The following is a 20170-nucleotide window of genomic DNA, read 5'->3' as shown; positions in this document are numbered from 1 at the left end:
GTAACCAACAGTAAGAAGACACATTTATGAAGCTAAACATGTCAATAACATAGTCATAGGGTGCATGGGTCACTAGCAAAACACATGGCAAAAATGCACTTCCTGTTAACAAACTGGCAGCAATAATATTTAGCAAAATGAGAGCAAGGTAATGACAAGCTACACTACCTCATAATTACAACCAGAGGCATGAATGGATAGAGAATAACCATATCTCCAAAACACCCTTACTGAACTTCATCAAAATATGCATGGATCTACTTGTGGCAACAAGTCCACATAGCAACATAATGTAACAGGAAAAGACTTAGCAAAAAACTAAGTAGCTGAAAACAACAACATCAAGTGGCCTACTTTGCATGCTTGTGCTAGTCACCACAGGGCACAAAAAAATACAAGGATTGCACCACTACAAAGATGGCATGAAGGTGCTCCTAAACCATGTAGACATGATGCTCAAAGGATGCACACACAAAATGCTATGAAAAAGACAAATCAGCAAGTTATGATGGATTCCAGCAGACAACATCATTTAGCATTTTTGCAACGATTCTTAGGGCATCAATATGGACAGTAACATGCATGCAAACGACACTAGCATGTAGAGCATCACGAGATGAACATTTCAATATATCATATGCGCAAATCGGAGCTACGCACACGAAGATACGGCATGATGAAAGGGCGCACATAATGTCACAAAAAAAAGGACTTAGGGGGTTCATCCGGGTGCACGCGAACCGAGGTCAGCTGATCTCGCCGGAGTTGCGGTGGTGGTGGCCGGAGTGAGTCGAGGAGGCGCCGGGGAGGTCGGGTTCGCCAGATCCGGGCAGCGCCGGCCCAGATCTTGCTGGAATCATCGGCGAGGAGCAGCGGCGCGCTCGAGAGGCAATGGCGAGGACAAGGTGGCGGCGGCTGATGATGGGGGTCGGGCGCGGTGGCGCGGGCGGCGCTCGGCGGAGCGGGCAATGGCGGGCGGCGGCGGTGCTCGCGGGCGCGGGTAGGTGATGCGCGCGGGCTGCGAGGGAGGCGATGCGGGCCGGGGGCCACGTGGCACGTCCCGATTGGCCAAGGGGTGGCGGCGGACGCGTTTGGCGGCGTCCGGACGTGTCCGGCACGGAGGAAGAGGGTGGAGCTAGGGTTTGATCAGCAAATTTCGGGGGAGAGGGCCTATTTATAGGTAGAGGGAGCTAGGAGAGTCCAAATGAGGTGCGGTTTTCTCCCACACGATCGTGATCCAACGACGGACAACATGGAGGGGGTTTAGATAGGCTTGTGGGCTGTTGTGAAGGGGTGCTGGGCTGCAAAGAGAGAGGGGTTTCGGTGGTTATACGGTTAACCGTTGGGGCATCAAACGACCTCCAAATGGAATGAAATTTGACAGGCGGCCTTCCGGTGATGTACCAAGGCCACTCGACAAATCTCGTCCCATTCCGAGAACATTTTCTCCCGCTCATGAAACAAGATCTGAGGGGTGCAACGGGTGCATGTGTGAGTGTCGAATTCCGGAACGGATAACGGGGAAAATGACCGGGTGCATGAGACGAACACGAATGCAAATGAGATGCACATGATGACATTGAAGGAAATATGCCCTAGAGGCAATAATAAAGTTGTTATTTATATTTCCTTATATCATGATAAATGTTTATTATTCATGCTAGAATTGTATTAACTGGAAACTTAGTACATGTGTGAATACATAGACAAGACAGAGTGTCCCTAGTATGCTTCTACTTGACTAGCTCGTTAATCAAAGATGGTTAAGTTTCCTAACCATAGACATGTGTTGTCATTTGATGAACGGGGTCACATCATTAGAGAATGATGTGATGGATAAGACCCATCCGTTAGCTTAGCATAAATGATCGTTAAGTTTTATTACTATTGCTTTCATCATGACTTATACATGTTCCTCTGACTATGAGATTATGCAACTCCTGAATACCGGAGGAACACATTGTGTGCTATCAAACGTCACAATGTAACTGAGTGATTATAAAGATGCTCTATAGGTGTCTCCAACGGTGTTTGTTGAGTTGGCATAGATCGAGATTAGGATTTGTCACTCCGATTGTTGGAGAGGTATCTCTGGGCCCTCTCGGTAATGCACATCACTATAAGCCTTGCAAGCAATGTGACTAATGAGTTAGTTGCGGGATGTTGCATTACGAAACGAGTAAGGAGACTTGCCGGTGACGAGATTGAACTAGGTATGATGATACAGACGATCGAATCTCGGGCAAGTAACATACCGATGACAAAGGGAACAATGTATGTTGTTATGCGGTTTGACCGATAAAGATCTTCGTAGAATATGTAGGAACAAATATGAGCATCCAGGTTCCGCTATTGGTTATTGATCGGAGATAAGTCTCGGACATGTCTACATAGTTCTCGAACCCGTAGAGTCTGCACGCTTAACATTCTATGATGATTTGTATTATGAGTTATGTGATTTGATGACCGAAGTTTGTTCGTAGCCCCGGATGAGATCGGGGACATGACGAGGAGTCTCGAAATAGTCGAGACGTAAATATCGATATATTGGAAGGCTATATTAGGACATCGGAAAGGTTCCGAGTGATTCGGGTATTTTTCGGAGTACCATAGAGTTACAGGAATTCGTATTGGGCCTTAATGGGCCATACGGGAAAGGAGAGAAAGGCCTCAAGGGTGGCCGCACCCCTTCCCTATGGACTGTTTTGAATTGGACTAGAGAAAGGGGGCACCCCCTTCCTTCCTTCTCCTTCTCCCTTCCCTTTTTCCTATTCCATGTGGGAGGTGGAATCCTACTAGGACTAGGGAGTCCTAGTAGGACTCCACACTTTGGGCGCGCCCTATGAGGGCCGGCCTCCTCCTCCCTCCATCCTTTATATAGGTGGCCAGGGGGCACCCCATAGACACACAAGTTGATCATTGATCCCTTAGCCATGTGCGGTGCCCCCCTCCACCATAATCCACTTCGGTCATATCGTTGTAGTGCTTAGGCGAAGCCCTGTGCCGGTAGCTTCATCATTATCGTCATCACGCCATCGTGCTGACGAAGCTCTCCCTCGACACTTTGCTGGATCATGAGTTCGTGCGACGTCACCGAGCCGAACATGTGCAGATCGCGGAGGTGTCGTACCTTCGATAGGATCGGTCGATCATTAAGACGTACGACTACATCAACCGTGTTGTCATAACGCTTCCGCTTACGGTCTACGAGGGTACGTAGACAACTCTCTCCCCTCTCGTTGCTATGCATCACCATGATCTTGCATGTGCGTAGGAATTTATTAAATTACTACATTCCCCAACAATGGCATCCGAGCCAGGTTTATGCGTAGATGTTATATGCACGAGTAGAACACAACGAAGTTGTGGGCGTGGGTATATACATATTACTTGCCGTCAGTAGTTGATTCTTGATTCAGCGGTATTGTTGGATGAAGCGGCTCAGACCGACATTACGCGTACGCTTACGCGAGACTGGTTCTACCAACGTGCTTCGCACACAGGTGGCTAGTGTGTGTCTAGTTCTCCAACTTCAGTTGAATCGGATTCAATGAACAGGGTTCTTTCTGAAGATCAAAAAGCAATACTATACCGCGTTGTGGTTTTTGATGCGTAGGTAAGAACGGTTCTTGATAAGCCCGTAGCAACCCCGTAAAACTTGCAACAACAAAGTAGAGGACGTCTAACTTGTTTTTGCAGGGCATGTTGTCATGTGATATGGTAAAGACATGATGCTAAATTTTATTGTATGAGATGATCATGTTTTGTAACGGAGTTATCGGCAACTGGCAGGAGCCATATGGTTGTCGCTTTATTGTATGAAATGCACTCGTCATGTAATTGCTTTACTTTGTCACTGAGCGGTAGCGATAGTCATAGAAGCAATAGTCGGCGAGACAACAACGATGCTATGATGGAGATCAAGGTGTCGCGCCGGTGATGATGGTGATCATGACGGTGCTTTGGAGATGGAGATCAAAGGCACAAGATGATGATGCCCATATTTGTGACGCCCCAAGACCGGAGCTTCAGATGCCTTCCATGTTTTTTCGAGTTTCATCGTGTGTTTTGTTTGGCTCATTGCATTCATATTTGCATCATGTGCATTGCATCATCATGTTTTCAAAACATGCATCCGTCCGGGTTTCTCCAGTTCTTTCTATTGTCCGTTCTGAGCCCAGACACACTTGCACGCGCCCGCGGCACGTCCAAAATATTATTTTATAAGTGGCCGGGAAAATGTTCTCGGAATGGGTTGAAAGTTGGCATGTGATGTTGTTATGTTGTCGGTAGGCTGCTTGCCAAGTTTCATCGCATTCGGAGTCCGTTTGATGCCCCAACGGATAACTATAGCGGCGGTATAGCCGGCCTTTTTGTCGGACGTTTTCGGTCTCCGGAAACAGTCGCCGGGCCTCTCTCTCTCCTCTTCTCTCAGCCCAAGGCCTTCTGCACAGCCCACTACCACTCACCGCCAGGCCCAACCTAACCCTCCTCACATCCAGAGCCGTCCAATTGTTATCGGAGGGCCCCGAAACCTCTTCTAACCATCTGACCCCTCCTTGCATCAGTGCATCGAACCCCTCACGCGTGTCTGGCAACTGTCCTGGACCCGACCCGGACAGTCGTCACCGTTGGATTCGGATCATCCCCAAACGTCCCTAAAACATCTTCAGTTTTTCTTTTGGACTCCCCTAGATTTTTATCTCAACTGTACGATTTTATTCGGATGGCCCAAATACCCCTTCCTTTCCCTATATAAAAACCCCTAGTCCTAATCTAGTCTAACCCTAAAATCTAGGACATTTGTCCCTTACCCTGCCGCCGCCGCATCTTCATCGGGATCCATCCCAAGCCAACACGTGCCTCCTTCCTCCTCCCTCGCGCCCCTCTCTCCCATCGTCTCCTTCCTCTGTTTTCTTTCTCTCAATCATCTCTCTCTTTTCTGTTGCCAGGGACAGGAGCTCGCTGCCGCGTTGATCTACCTCCAGCGTGCTGCCGTCCAGGACCCCGCAGGCCGCTCCACTCGCCAGAGTTGGAGTCCTACAGGTCGTGACTCCTCGACCTCCTCTACGCTGGAGTCCCGCATCGCGCTGCTGCTCCCCCGCTTCAACCACTGCTGCCTGCTTCGCTTGTTCGAGCAGAGTGCATCATCCCGCTCCTCGCCATTGACCAGGCGCCCCTACTCCCTTCTCGCTGATGGCTCCTCCCATGCCCGAGCAGCCGCAGACCGAGCCGCCTCCTGCCTCGTGCCGCTGCCTCACCCGCTGGAGTGCCGGCCGTCCAGAGCTCCCCATCTCCCTCCGCCTTACCTCGTCGCCCGCCCGCATGCTCAAGAACGCCCGAGGCCGTGCCTCCTCTCCCTCCTCGGCTCGATCCCGAATGGATCGTGAGCACCGAGCGCCATGCCCCAGCTTCGTCGTGCGCCCCTGCCTCGCCATGTCCGTCTCCAGCCACCGCGGATCCGCTCCTTCCCCCGCCTGCAGCCGTGCTAAGCCGCCGCCGCTGCCTCTGCTCTGCCCGCCCTCTGCATCGCTCCAAGTCTTGCTCCTTCCCCTGCTAGCGCTTGCATTGACTTACGTCCGCGAGCCCAGCGCCTCCAAGGCCCAGCCATATCCGGCCTGCCCAGCCTCCTCAACCAACGGGTTGAAGCCCGCCAATGTGAGCAGCCGCATCCAGACCCGTGTGCTCTGTCGGGCCAGAAGATTTGGCCCGTTTCATGTTTTTTTCACAAAACAATTTTCCTTTTTCCTGAGTTTACCTATTTTACAAAAAAACCTCAGCATTCATGCATTTAATATCTAATTAACCGTGCATCGGAATTAAACAAACTTTATATGAAAAATTACTAGAATTTCATCTAGTTTCATAATATCCAACTTTCATGCATGTTTAAAATGTTGTTTCTGTTTATTTTCCATATTGCCATGCTAAAATGATTTATTTCATAACTAAATAACCGTAGCTCCATTTTAAATAATATCTATATGTAAATGGGGTGGGAAAATGCCTAGTTTAACTTGGTGGCTTTACTTTGCATATTTAACAAATCTAAAATATGGTTTAGAGTAGAATAGTACCAAACCTAAAAATAGGCACATGAGGATTTTTCCGGACTTGTTGCTTGTTGTTCCGGCCTCATTTAAATTTGCCTAGTTAGATAGTTTTCATATGCTTCACCTATTGCCATGTTTAATAACATTTAATATTGTTGGGTACCTAAACGAGAGAGAACTAAATAAGTCATGTGGTGTTTCGTCAATATGCAACTCGTTGCATATTGAGCTCCACTTAATTTGTAGTATTGTTTGTGATTTGCCATGACATGCCTCATTAAACCGGACATGCATCATACTTGGTTGTGCATCATGCCATGCTTATGTGATGGTTGTTTACTATGTTATCTGCTTCTTTCCGGTTTGCTTCTGTCGTTAGCTTCGGTTTTGTTCCGAAGTTGTGAGGATTCGTTCGACTACGTCTGTTTGTCTTCTTCATGGACTCGTTCTTCTTCCTTCGGGATCTCAGGCAAGATGACCATACCCTCGAAATCACTTCTATCTTTTCTTGCTAGTTGCTCGCTCTATTGCTATGCAGCGATACCTACCACTTGCTATATCATGCCTCCCATATTGCCATGTCAAGCCTCTAACCCTCCTTTCCTAGCAAATCCTTGTTTGGCTATGTTACCGCTTTGCTCAGCCCCTCTTATAGCGTTGCTAGTTGTAGGTGAAGATGAAGTTTGTTCCATGTTGGGACATGGATATTGTTGGTATATCATTATTATATCTCTTATTTACTTAATGCATCTATATACTTGGTAAAGGGTGGAAGGCTCGGCCTTATGCCTGGTGTTTTGTTCCACTCTTGCCGCCCTAGTTTCATCATACCGGTGTTATGTTCCTTGATTTTGCGTTCCTTACGCGGTTGGGTGTTATGGGAACCCCTTGACAGTTCGCTTTGAATAAAACTCCTCCAGCAAGGCCCAACCTTGGTTTTACCATTTGCCTCACCACCACCTATACTTTTCCCTTGGGAGTCACACTCCCGAGGGTCATCTTTATTTTAACCCCCACCCCCCACCCGCGGGGGCCAGTGCTTCTCGAAGTGTTGGTTCGAACCGAGCTGCCTGCGGGGCCACATCGGGGAAACTTGAGGGTTGGTTTTACTCATAGCTAGTCTCATCCGGTGTTGCCCTGAGAACGAGATACGTGCGACTCCTATCGGGATTGTCGACACATTAGGCGGCTTTGCTGTTCTTGTTTTACCATTGTTGAAATGTCTTGTAACCGGGATTCCGAGACTGATCGGGTCTTCCCGGGAGAAGGAATATCCTTCGTTGACCATGAGATCTTGTGATGGGCTAAGTAGGGACACCCCTGCAGGGTTTTGAACTTTTGAAAGCCGTGCCCGTGGTTATGTGGCAGATGGGAATTTGTTAATGTCCAGTTGTAGAGAACTTGACACTTAACTTAATTAAAATGCATCAACCGCATGTGTAGCCGTGATGGTCTATTTTCGGTGGAGTCCATGAAGTGAACATGGTTCTTGTGTTATGCTTCAACGTAAGTAGTTTCAGGATCACTTTTTGATCACTTCTAGTTCACGACTGTTGCGTCGCTTCTCTTCTCACTCTTATTTGCGTATGTTAGCCACCATAAATGCTTAGTGCTTGCTGCAGCTCCACCTCACTACCTTTCCTACCCATAAGCTTAAATAGTCTTGATCTTGCGGGTGTGAGATTGCTGAGTCCTCATGACTCACGGATACTTCCAAACAGTTGCAGGTGCCGATGATACCAGTGCAGATGACGCAACCCAGCTCAAGTGGGAGCTCGATGAAGATCGTGTTCGTTGTGTTGTTTCGTTTCTTGTTGATTAGTAGTGGAGCCCAGTTGGGACGATCGGGGATCTAGCATTTGGGGTTGTCTTCCTTTTATTTTGGTTCCGCAGTTGGACCTTGATTGTATTTTGGATGATGTATGATTTACTTATGTATTGTGCGAAGTGGTGATTGTAAGCCAACTCTTTAACCCTTTCTTATTCAGTACATGGGATGTGTAAAGATTACCCCTCTTGCATCATACTAGGTTGTGCATCATGCCATGCTTATGTGATGGTTGTTTACTATGTTGTTTGCTTCTTTCCGGGTTGCTTCTCTCGTTAGCTTCGGTTTCGTCCTGGAGTTGTGAGGATTAATTCGACTACGTCCGTTTGTCTTCTTCATGGACTTGTTCTTCTTACTTGCGGGATCTCAGGCAAGATGACAATACCCTCGAAATCATTTCTATCTTTGCTTGCTAGTTGCTCGCTCTATTGCTATGCCGCGATACCTACCACTTGCTATATCATGCCTCCCATATTGCCATGTCAAGCCTCTAACCCTCCTTTCCTAGCAAACCCTTGTTTGGCTATGTTACCGCTTTGCTCAGCCCCTCTTATAGCGTTGCTAGTTGCAGGTGAAGATGAATTTTGTTCCATGTTGGGACATGGATATTGTTGGGATATCATTATTATATCTCTTATTTAATTAATGCATCTATATACTTGGTAAAGGGTGGAAGGCTCGGACTTATGCCTGGTGTTTTGTTCCACTCTTGCCGCCCTAGTTTCCGTCATACCGGTGTTATGTTCCTTGATTTTGCATTCCTTACGCGGTTGGGTGTTATGGGAACCCCTTGACAGTTCGCTTTGAATAAAACTCCTCCAGCAAGGCCCAACCTTGGTTTTACCATTTGCCTCACCACCACCTATACTTTTCCCTTGGGATTCGTGCTCCCGAGGGTCATCTTTATTTTAACCCCCCCCCCCCGGGCCAGTGCTTCTCTAAGTGTTGGTCCGAACCGAGCTGCCTGCGGGGCCACCTCGGGGAAACTTGAGGGTTTGTTTTACTCATAGCTAGTCTCATCCGGTGTTGCCCTGGGAACGAGATACGTGCGACTCCTATCGGGATTGTCGGCACATCGGGCGGCTTTGCTGGTCTTGTTTTACAATTGTTGAAATGTCTTGTAACCGGGGTTCCGAGACTGGCCGGGTCTTCCTTGGGGAAGGAATATCCTTCGTTGACCATGGGAGCTTGTGATGCGCTAAGTTGGGACACCCCTGCAGGGTTTTGAACTTTTGAAAGCCGTGCCCATGGTTATGTGGCAGATGGGATTTTTTTAATGTCCGGTTGTAGAGAACTTGGCACTTAACTTAATTAAAATGCATCAACCGCATGTGTAGCTGTGATGATCTCTTTTCGGCGGAGTCCAAGAAGTGAACATGGTTCTTGTGTTATGCTTGAACATAAGTAGTTTCAGAATCACTTCTTGATCACTTCTAGTTCACGACCGTTGTGTTGCTTCTCTTCTCGCTCTTATTTGCATATGTTAGCCACCATAAATGCTTAGTGCTTGCTGCAGCTCCACCTCACTACCTTTCCTACCCATAAGCTTAAATAGTCTTGATCTTGCGGGTGTGAGATTGTTGAGTCCTCGTGACTCACAGATACTTCCAAACAGTTGTAGGTGCCGATGATACCAGTGCAGATGACGCAACCCAACTCAAGTGGGAGCTCGATGAAGATCATGTTCGTTGTGTTGTTTCGTTTCCTGTTGATCAGTAGTGGAGCCCAGTTGGGACGATCGGGGATCTAGCATTTGGGGTTGTCTTCCTTTTATTTCGGTTCTGCAGTCGGACCTTGATTGTATTTTGGATGATGTATGATTTACTTATGTATTGTGTGTAGTGGCGATTGTAAGCCAACTCTTTATCCCTTTCTTATTCAGTACATGGGATGTGTGAAGATTACCCCTGTTGCGACAAGCCTACCATGCGGCTATGCCTCTAAGTCGTGCCCCGACACGTGGGACACATAGCCGTATTGTGGGTGTTTCAAGTTGGTAATCAGAGCCATCCCCGACTTAGGAGCCCCCTGCTTGATCGAATCGTTTATGTTGTTGAGTCTAGAACAAAATGTTTTGAGTCTTGGGATTATATATATCGGAGAGTAGGATTCTTTTTACTCCTCAGTCCCTTCATCGCTCTGGTGAGGCCTCCTGACATAGAGTTTTGACTCTTCTCTCCTCAAATTTCACGAAAAAAAATTTAGGATCACGCGGGTATCTTGGAATCGTTCCGATGGTTTTGTGACGAGAACATTGTTCTTGGTGCCTCCTGACATTTAGGGGTTGTGGTAGTGTCCTAGGGGGTTGAGCTCCGAGGTGTTGTCATCACAATTTTATCGTTGCCGTTCTGGAATACCTAAGTTTCACCGACATCGAAAATCTCTTTTATGTAGTTGTTGGTGAGATAACCTCGACGCCACCCAGTACTGGGGTGCGAGTTCGGGAGTATTGCCATAACTCGTATAACGGTTGCTTCTCGAAGGTTGAGGTACACGATTTCTGAAGGTTCCTTGGTTATGTGTTGAAGGATGGATACAGCTGGATGTAGGTATTGTTAGTTTGGGTGAGATGTTATGCTTCCCCTGTATCCCCAACACCTGATTGCATAACCAAAAAGTTTCGGGAGTTTATAAGTGGTAATTCAAGTATCACGTAGGAATTCTTTCCAACAGACACATGATACGATATGGGATCTATCATATGTTTGTTCCGGCTTATTCTGCAAGCCAATCCTTTGATTTTGTTTTGATTGTGGTATTCGAGTTGCTTCGAAGTCAAGTGTTGAATCCATACCTTTTCCTAAGCAGTGTTCTCATATTTCTATGTGAATACTAATCCTTCTTGACCATCAAGATTGTCATGCCAATTCTTTTCCAACCGGCATGCTCCTCTTCAAGTAGATCCGATCATTTTCAACATTCGTAAGATCACTTTCGGTTTTCCTCAACGTTGTTTGTTTCATCCATCCCAAGTTGCCTTTGTTTTCCTGCCCTCCCACCCTTTTTCTTCGAGGACTAAGATTTATTAATCAAGTATCCATCTTATGGATGTGAAGTCTCTCCGTTTTTTTCCGTCAATGTTCTTACCCGGTGGTTCTCATGAAGATGCTCTACAAGTTCATCATTCTTCGTTCTCTTTTCTTATCCAGTGGATTCAATTCAAGCTTTCAGTGTTGATCATATTCCTTTTCCTCGTGTCAAATGCTTTCTCATGCCGGTGCACCTCTTAATCATTCACTTCTCGCTATTCATTTGTTCTGGAGTGTTGAAGATATCTTAGAAGATTCACATTTCCATTCTTAATCCATTCAAGATATCTCGAAGTTGTTATCTGTTTTGAGCCATTTAATTCACCGGCAGAATTTCTCTTTTAAATCGTTCAACGGTGTTTCCTTTTGAGTGGGCCCTGACCCACAGGTCTTTTCCCAGGATCTTACCTGACTCGTCTTATTTTCCCGGAGTTACTCTCAAATTCTTCTCCAAGTTTGACATAAGAATGAATTATCAAGTCATTTTTATTTCTCCAATATCTGTCAAATTCTTTTCATCGTTGGCTCAACCTTTCTAATTTTCATCCCGGAGTATCTCAACAATTCATGGTGGTGTTTCTCATCGTCATTCTTGGGTTTTTGAAGATCGAAGAAGAGTTTTTCCTCCAAATCTTATCCGTTCTCTCAGAGATGCGTAGTTCAAGCTTCGTGCCATCCTCACAATTATTTTCGATTGTGAGATATTCTTTTCACCCATCCGAAGCAATTTGGGGGTCTTCTCAGTTTGATTCTCCGGAGCCCATCATCTCAGAGTTATTCATTCCAGCTCTTAGCTCTTGTCCTCCAAATCTTACCGGTGCATCGTTCAAGTATTCTCTAATCAGCTCGGGATCTCTTCATTCACTTGTATCTAAATTCACTCAAGTATCTTTGTGCATTTTTAATGCTTCTCGAAGAGCCTTTGTCTTTTCTTCAATCATTTTCAATTCTTACGGTGGTTCGTCCAACATTCCTCTTCCTATGTTCTCATATTAATTTATTCGTTGTTTCAATCCTACCGGTGGTTCATTGAAGACCTTTCTCAAGTTTTGGCTATATCTTTCTTAATCCTTTATATGAGAATAAGTAGTTTGCCTAATCCGCTGCTTGTGATCAATTTAAATTGGTGAAGGATACGCATAACGTAATTTTTATTATTGTTTCAACCAAGGGATCTAATTTCTTCTTTCCGGAGTGGTTCATCATATCACATTCTCGGTTCGAGATGCTTTATCTCTTCTTCCGGAGTTCCAAGTTTCACTTTATCCCGTCGCAAAGCTTCATCCAATCATTGCAAGGCCTCAATCTTATTCTTTCATCCTTCACTTCTTTTTGATCATTCTTTTATTAGCAGAGTTCTTCATGGAGGCTCTACATGGTGGCTCATTAAGGATTCCTTTCATTCTTCATTCGTTCTTCAAGATTGCTCTCAAAGTTATGATCCACCAAGTTATACACTCAAATAAACATGGTGCTCAACACATGTCTTGTTTTGAGGAGTTCAAGCATTCTTCATCTCACATTCCGGAGTGCAATTCTTTCATATCTCATCTTTTGAGGTGGTGTTATGTCATTGTTGATAATTTCCCTTCGTGTTTCATGATTCACAGGTTTTCAAGAGTGACATATTTAAATCCATCATTTTCTCTTTGCTCAAGTCATCTTTTCAACCAATCAATCTCTTCATTGGAGTTATCTAGGGTTATATTTCACCTAAAGCTTTCCCTAAGGATTGTTGCTATTTATGGTGCTTATCTATTACCCAAGTTCTTCATTTATCCTCCCGGTGAAAATAAGTTTCTCGTCTCCTTGTTCATATCAATCCAATCTATTGTTTTCCGTTAGTGGCAGAATTTCACCTCATAATTTTGAGATGTCTTCCATAAGCCCACATCAAGCTTATCCTTTCATTGTTGAAAATCCAACAACTCTGTTCTAGCATTTGTTGTAAGCGTGCTCTCTCAAGATCTTGTTTCCCTCCGTTCATTTCATTCCATTCTTTCTTCTTCCAGAGGAATTGTGATGTTGCTCTCTTCACTCTTCATCTCGAATTGTGAGGATCATGTTCTTTCCTTTTTGCTTATCCATTTAACTGGAGTGTCGTGTTTTCATTCGAGCTCTCTCATCTTGTCAAGTTTTTCCTCCCTTCTCAACTGGAGTGCCGTCTAAAATCTTTCTTACCCCTTGTGCCATTCTTTCAATAGTTTCGGAGGCAGTGTGTTGTTGATTTCGTCAAGTATCCTCTCATCTTGTCTAGTTCATGTTCAATTCCTTCCATTTTTCAGTCAGAGTGCTGCCCAAATTACACCATTCTTTTTCCTTCTCTATCTTGTTTTAACCGGAGTGTTGTGTCTATCATTCCTCTTCTAACCGGAGTCTCATCCAAGTGCTTTCATTTTGCCAAGTTCATATTATTGCCTTCCATTTCCAACCGGAGTGTTGTCGTAATTGATCTTTATTGTTCCTTGTAAATCTCGGTTCAACAAGAGTGCTTGCATGTACTTCTTGTCCATTGTAACCCTTTTTCTTATGACTTTCAATCTACAAGGCTCTAGTAAGGTTCCTTGTCCCTCTTTTCTAACAGAGTGTTTTCAACTTGTTCATCTTCGTTATTTTTCTTTCTTTCAATTTGTTCAACCTCTCAAGGTTCGTGGTTTCACTCATTTGTCAAAGAAGCAACTTAGTTTTACCTCTTCTCTTCCTCTTTCGTTTCTCTCCGGTGACATCCTAGATCTCGGGACGAGATCCTCTTGTAGTGGTGGAGTGTTTTGACGCCCCAAGACCGGAGCTTCAGATGCCTTCCATGTTTTTCCGAGTTTCGTCGTGCGTTTTGTTTGGCTCGTTGCATTCATCTTTGAATCATGTGCATTGCATCATCATGTTTTCAAAACATGCATCCGTCCGGGTTTCTCCATTTCTTTCCATTGTCTGTTCTGAGCCTAGACACACTTGCACGTGCCCGCGGCACGTCCGAAATATTATTTTATAAGTGGATGGAAAAATGTTCTCGGAATGGGTTGAAAGTTGGCATGCGGTGTTGTTATGTTGTCAGTAGGCCGCCTGCCAAGTTTCATCGCATTCGGAGTCCGTTTGATGCCCCAACGGATAACTATAGCGGCAGTATAACCGACCTTTTTGTCGAACGTTTTCGGTCTCCGGAAACAGTCGCCGGGCCTCTCTCTCTCTTCTCTTCTCTCAGCCCAAGGCCTTTTGCCCAGCCCACTACCACTCATCGCCAGGCCCATCCTAACCCTCCTCACATCCGGAGTCGTCCGATTGTTATCGGAGGGCCCCGAAACCTCTTCTAACCACCTGACCCCTCCTTGCATCAGTGCATTGAACCCCTCACGCGCGTCCGGCAACTGTCCCGGACCCGACCCGGACAGTTGTCACCGTTGGATTCAGATCATCCCCAAACGTCCCTAAAACATCTTCAGTTTTTCTTTTGGAATCCCCTAGCTTTTTATCTCAACCGTACGATTTTATTCGGATGGCCCAAATACCCCTTACTTTCCCTATATAAAAACCCCTAGTCCTAATCTAGTCTAACACTAAAATCTAGGACATTTATCCCTTACCCCACCGCCGCCGCATCTTCATCAGGATCCATCCCGAGCCAACCCGCGCCTCCTTCCTCCTCCCTCGCGCCCCTCTCTCCCTTCTTATCCTTCCTCTGTTTTCTTTCTCTCAATCCTCTCTCGCTTTTCTGTTGCCATGGACAACAGCTCACCGCCGCGTTGATCTGCCACAAGTGCGCTACCATCCAGGACCCCGCAGGCCGCTCCACTCGCCGGAGTTGGAGTCCCGTAGGTCGCAACTCCTCGACCTCCTCTACGCCAGAGCCCCGCATCACGCTGCTGCTCCCCCGCTTCAACCACTGCTGCCTGCTTCGCTTGTTCGAGCAGAGCGCCTCGTCCCGCACCTCGCCATTGACCAGGTGCCCCCTACTCCCTTCTCACTGATGGCTCCGCCCACGCCCGAGCAGCCGCAGGCCGAGCCGCCTCCTGCCTCATGCCGCCGCCTCACCCGCTGGAGTGCCGGCCTTCCAGAGCTCCCCATCTCCCTCCGCCTTACCTCGTCGCCCGCCCGCATGCTCAAGGACGCCCGAGGTCGTGCCTCCTCTCCCTCCTCGGCTCGATCTCGAATGGATCGTGAGCACCGAGCGCCATGCCCCAGCTTCGTCGCGCGCCCCTGCCTCGCCATGTCCGCCTCCAGCCGCCATGGATCCGCTCCTCCCCTCGCCTGCAGCCGTGCCAAGCCGTCGCCGCTGCCTCTGCTCTGCCCGCCCTCTGCATCGCTCCAAGTCCCGCTCCTTCCCCTACCAGCGATCGCGTTGACTTGCATCCGCAAGCCCAGCGCCTCCAAGGCCCAGCCTGATCCGGCGCACAGCCTCCTCCACCAACGGGCTGAAGCCCACCAATGTAAGCAGGCGCATCCAAACCCCTATGCTCTGTCGGGCCAGAAGATTTGGCTTGTTTCATGTTTTTTTCACAGAATGATTTTCCTTTTTTCCCGAGTTTACCTGCTTTACACAAAAAACCTCAGCATTCATGCATTTAATATCTAATTAACCATGCATCGGAATTAAACAAACTTTATATGAAAAAATGACTAGAATTTCATCTAGTTTCATAATATCCAACTTTCATGCATGTTTAAAATGTTGTTTCTGTTTATTTTCCATATTTCCATGCTAAAATGATTTATTTCATAACTAAATAACCGTAGCTCCATTTTAAATAATCTTTATATGTAAATGGGGTAGAAAAATGCCTAGTTTAACTTGATGGCTTTACTTTGCATGTTTGACAACTCTAAAATATGGTTTAGGGCAGAACAGTACCAAACCTAAAAATATGCACATGAGGATGTTTCGGACTTGTTGCTTGTTGTTCCGGCCTCATTTAAATTTGCCTAGTTAGATAGTTTTCATATGCTTCACCTCTTGCCATGTTTAACAACATTTAATATTGTTGGGCACCAAAACGAGAGAGAACTAAATAAGTCATGTGGTGTTTCGTCAATATGCAACTCGTTGCATATTGAGCTCCACTTAATTTGTAGTATTGTTTGTGCTTTGCCATGCCATGCCTCATTAAACCGGACATGGATCATACTTGGTTGTGCATCATGCCATGCTTATGTGATGGTTGTTTACTATGTTGTTTGCTTCTTTCCGGATTGCTTCTCTCATTAGCTTCGGCTTTGTTCCGGAGTTGTGAGGATTTGTTCGACTACGTGTGTTTGTCTTCTTCATGGACTCATTCTTCTTCCTTGCGGGATCTCAGGCAAGATGACCATATCCTCGAAATCACTTCTATCTTTGCTTGCTAGTTGCTCGCTCTATTGCTATGCCGTGATACCTACCACTTGCTATATCATGCCTCCCATATTGCCATGTCAAGCCTCTAACCCTCCTTTCCTAGCAAACCCTTGTTTAGCTATGTTACCGCTTTGCTCAACCCCTCTTATAGCGTTGCTAGTTGTAGGTGAAGATGAAGTTTGTTCCATGTTGGGACATGGATATTGTTGGGATATCATTATTATATCTCTTATTAAATTAATGCATCTATATACTTGGTAATGGGTGGAAGGCTCGGCCTTATGCCTGGTGTTTTGTTCCACTCTTGCCACCCTAGTTTCCGTCATACCGGTGTTATGTTCCTTGATTTTGCGTTCCTTACGCAGTTGGGTGTTATGGGAACCCCTTGACAGTTCGCTTTGAATAAAACTCCTCCAGCAAGGCCCAACCTTGGTTTTACCATTTGCCTTACCGTCCGGACTTGTTGCTTGTTGTTCCGGCCTCATTTAAATTTGCCTAGTTAGATAGTTTTCATATGCTTCACCTCTTGCCATGTTTAACAACATTTAATATTGTTGGGTACCTAAACGAGAGAGAACTAAATAAGTCATGTGGTGTTTCATCAATATGCAACTCGTTGCATATTGAGCTCCACTTAATTTGTAGTATTGTTTGTGCTTTGCCATGCCATGCCTCATTAAACCGGACATGCATCATACTTGGTTGTGCATCATGCCATGCTTATGTGATGGTTGTTTACTATGTTGTTTGCTTCTTTCCGAATTGCTTCTCTCATTAGCTTCAGTTTCATTCCGGAGTTGTGAGGATTCATTCGAATACGTCTGTTTGTCTTCTTCATGGACTCGTTCTTCTTCCTTGCGGGATCTCAGGCAAGATGACCATACCCTCGAAATCACTTCTATCTTTGCTTGCTAGTTGCTCTCTCTATTGCTATGCTGTGATACCTACCACTTGTTATATCATGCCTCCCATATTACCATGTCAGCCTCTAACCCTCCTTTCCTAGCAAACCCTTGTTTAGCTATGTTACCGCTTTGCTCAGCCCCTCTTATAGCATTGCTAGTTGCAGGTGAAGATGAAGTTTGTTCCATGTTGGGACATGGATATTGTTGGGATATCATTATTATATCTCTTATTTAATTAATGCATCTATATAGTTGGTAATGGGTGGAAGGCTCGGCCTTATGCCTGGTGTTTTGTTCCACTATTTCCGCCCTAGTTTCTGTCATACCGGTGTTATGTTCCTTGATTTTGTGTTCCTTACGCGGTTGGGTGTTATGGGAACCCCTTAATAGTTCGCTTTGAATAAAACTCCTCCAGCAAGGCCCAACCTTGGTTTTACCATTTGCCTCACCACCACCTATACTTTTCCCTTGGGAGTCGCGCTCCTGAGGGTCATCTTTATTTTAACCCCCCCCCCCCCCCCCCGGCCAGTGCTTCTCTAAGTGTTGGTCCGAACCGAGCTGCCTGCGGGTCCACCTCGGGGAAACTTGAGGGTTGGTTTTACTCGTAACTAGTCTCATCTGGTGTTGCCCTGAGAACGAGATACGTGCGACTCCTATCGGGATTGTCGGCACATCGGGCGGCTTTGCTGGTCATGTTTTACCATTGTCGAAATGTGTTGTAACCGGGATTCCGAGACTGATCGGGTCTTCCTGGGAGAAGGAATATCCTTCGTTGACCGTGAGAGTTTGTGATGGGCTAAGTTGGGACACCCCTGCAGGGTTTTGAACTTTCGAAAGTTGTGCCCACGGTTATGTGGCAGATGGGAATTTGTTAATATCCGGTTGTAGAGAACTTGACACTTAACTTAATTAAAATGCATCAACCGCATGTGTAGCCGTGACGGTCTCTTTTCGGTGGAGTCCGAGAAGTGAACATGGTTCTTGTGTTATGCTTGAACGTAAGTAGTTTCAGGATCACTTCTTGATTACTTCTAGTTCATGACCGTTGCGTTGTTTCTCTTCTCGCTCTTATTTGAGTATGTTAGCCACCATAAATGCTTAGTGCTTGCTACAGCTCCACCTCACTACCTTCCCTACCCATAAGCTTAAATAGTCTTGATCTCGTGGGTGTGAGATTGCTGAGTCCTCGTGACTCAAAGATACTTCCAAACAATTGCAGGTGCCGATGATACCAGTGAAGATGACGCAACCCAGCTCAAGTGGGAGCTCAATGAAGATCATGTTTGTTGTGTTGTTTCGTTTCCTGTTGATCAGTAGTGGAGCCCAGTTGGGACGATTGGGGATCTAGCATTTGGGGTTGTCTTCCTTTTATTTTGGTTCTATAGTCGGACCTTGTTTGTATTTTGGATGATTTATGATTTACTTATGTATTGTGTGAAGTGGCGATTGTAAGCCAACTCTTTATCCCTTTCTTATTCAGTACATGGGATGTGTAAAGATTACCCCTTGTGCGACAAGCCTTCCATGCGACTATGCCTCTAAGTCGTGCCCCGACATGTGGGAGATATAGTCGCATTGTGGGTGTTATAATATTATATCACTTATATTGATTTCATGCGATGTTTATCCTTTATGCATCTTATTTTTCTTAGTTAGATGGTAGCATTGTAAGATGATCTCTCACTAAATTTCAAGGTATAAGTGTTCTCCCTGAGTATGCACAGTTGCGAAAGTTCGTGTGCCGGGACACCACGTGATGATCTAGTGTGATAAGCTCTACGTTCACATACGACAGGTGCAAGCCAGTTTTGCACATGCAGAATACTCGGTTTAAACTTGACGAGCCTAGCATATGCAGATATGACCTCGGAACACTGAGACCGAAAGGTCGAGCGTGAATCGTATAGTAGATATGATCAACATAGTGATGTTCACCATTGAAAACTACTCCATCTCACATGATGATTAGAGGGATGTCTATCTAAGTAGGAGTTCTTAAGTAATATGATTAATTGAACTTTAAATTTATCATGAACTTAGTCCTGGTAGTATTAGCATATCTATGTTGTAGATCAATAGCTCGCGTTTAGCTCCCCAATTTTATTTTGATATGTTCCTAGAGAAAACTAAGTTGAAAGATGTTAGTAGCAATGATGCGGATTGGATCCGTGATCCTGAGGATTATCCTCATTGCTGCACAGAAGAATTATGTCCTTGATGCACCTGTAGGTGACAGGCCGATTCCAAGACCAGATGCAAACGTTATGAATGTTTGGCAAGCTCGATATGATGACTACTTGATAGTTTAGTGCACCATGCTTTACGGCTTAGAATCAGGGCTTCAAAGACGTTTTGAATGCCACAGAGCATATGAGATGTTCCAAGAGTTGAAATTAGTATTTCAGACTCATGCCCATGTCAAAAGGTATGAGACCTTTGACAAGCACTCTGCCTACAAGATGGAGGAGAATAGCTCAGCTAGTGAGCATGTGCTCAGAATGTCTGAGTACTACAATCACTTGAGTCAAGTGGGAGTTAATCTTCCAGATAAGATAGTGATTGACAGAGTTCTCTAGTCACTATCACCAAGTTACTAGAACTTCGTGATGAACTATAATATGCAAGGGATAACGGAAACGATTCCCAAGCTCTTCATGATGCTGAAATCGACGAAGGTAGAAATCAAGAAAAGCATCAAGTGTTGATGGTTGACAAGACCACTAGTTTCAAGAAAAGGGCAAAGGGAAGAAGGGGAACTTCAAGAAGAACGGCAAGCAGGTTGCTGCTCAAGTGAAGAAGCCCAAGTCTGGACCTAAGCCTGAGACTAAGTGCTTCTACTGCAAAGGGACTGTTCACTGGAAGCAGAACTGCCCCAAGTATTTGGCAGATAAGAAGGATGGCAAAGTGAACAAAGGTATATTTGATATACATGTTATTGATGTGTACTTTACTAGTGTTTATAGCAACCCCTCAGTATTTGATACTAGTTTAGTTGCTCAGATTAGTAACACGAAACGAGAGTTGCAGAATGA

Source organism: Triticum aestivum, chromosome 1A (genome assembly GCF_018294505.1).
Source record: "Triticum aestivum cultivar Chinese Spring chromosome 1A, IWGSC CS RefSeq v2.1, whole genome shotgun sequence".
Taxonomy (NCBI): Eukaryota; Viridiplantae; Streptophyta; class Magnoliopsida; order Poales; family Poaceae; genus Triticum; species Triticum aestivum.
The sequence above is the reverse complement of the archived record's forward strand: the minus strand, read 5'-3'. Positions refer to the sequence as shown.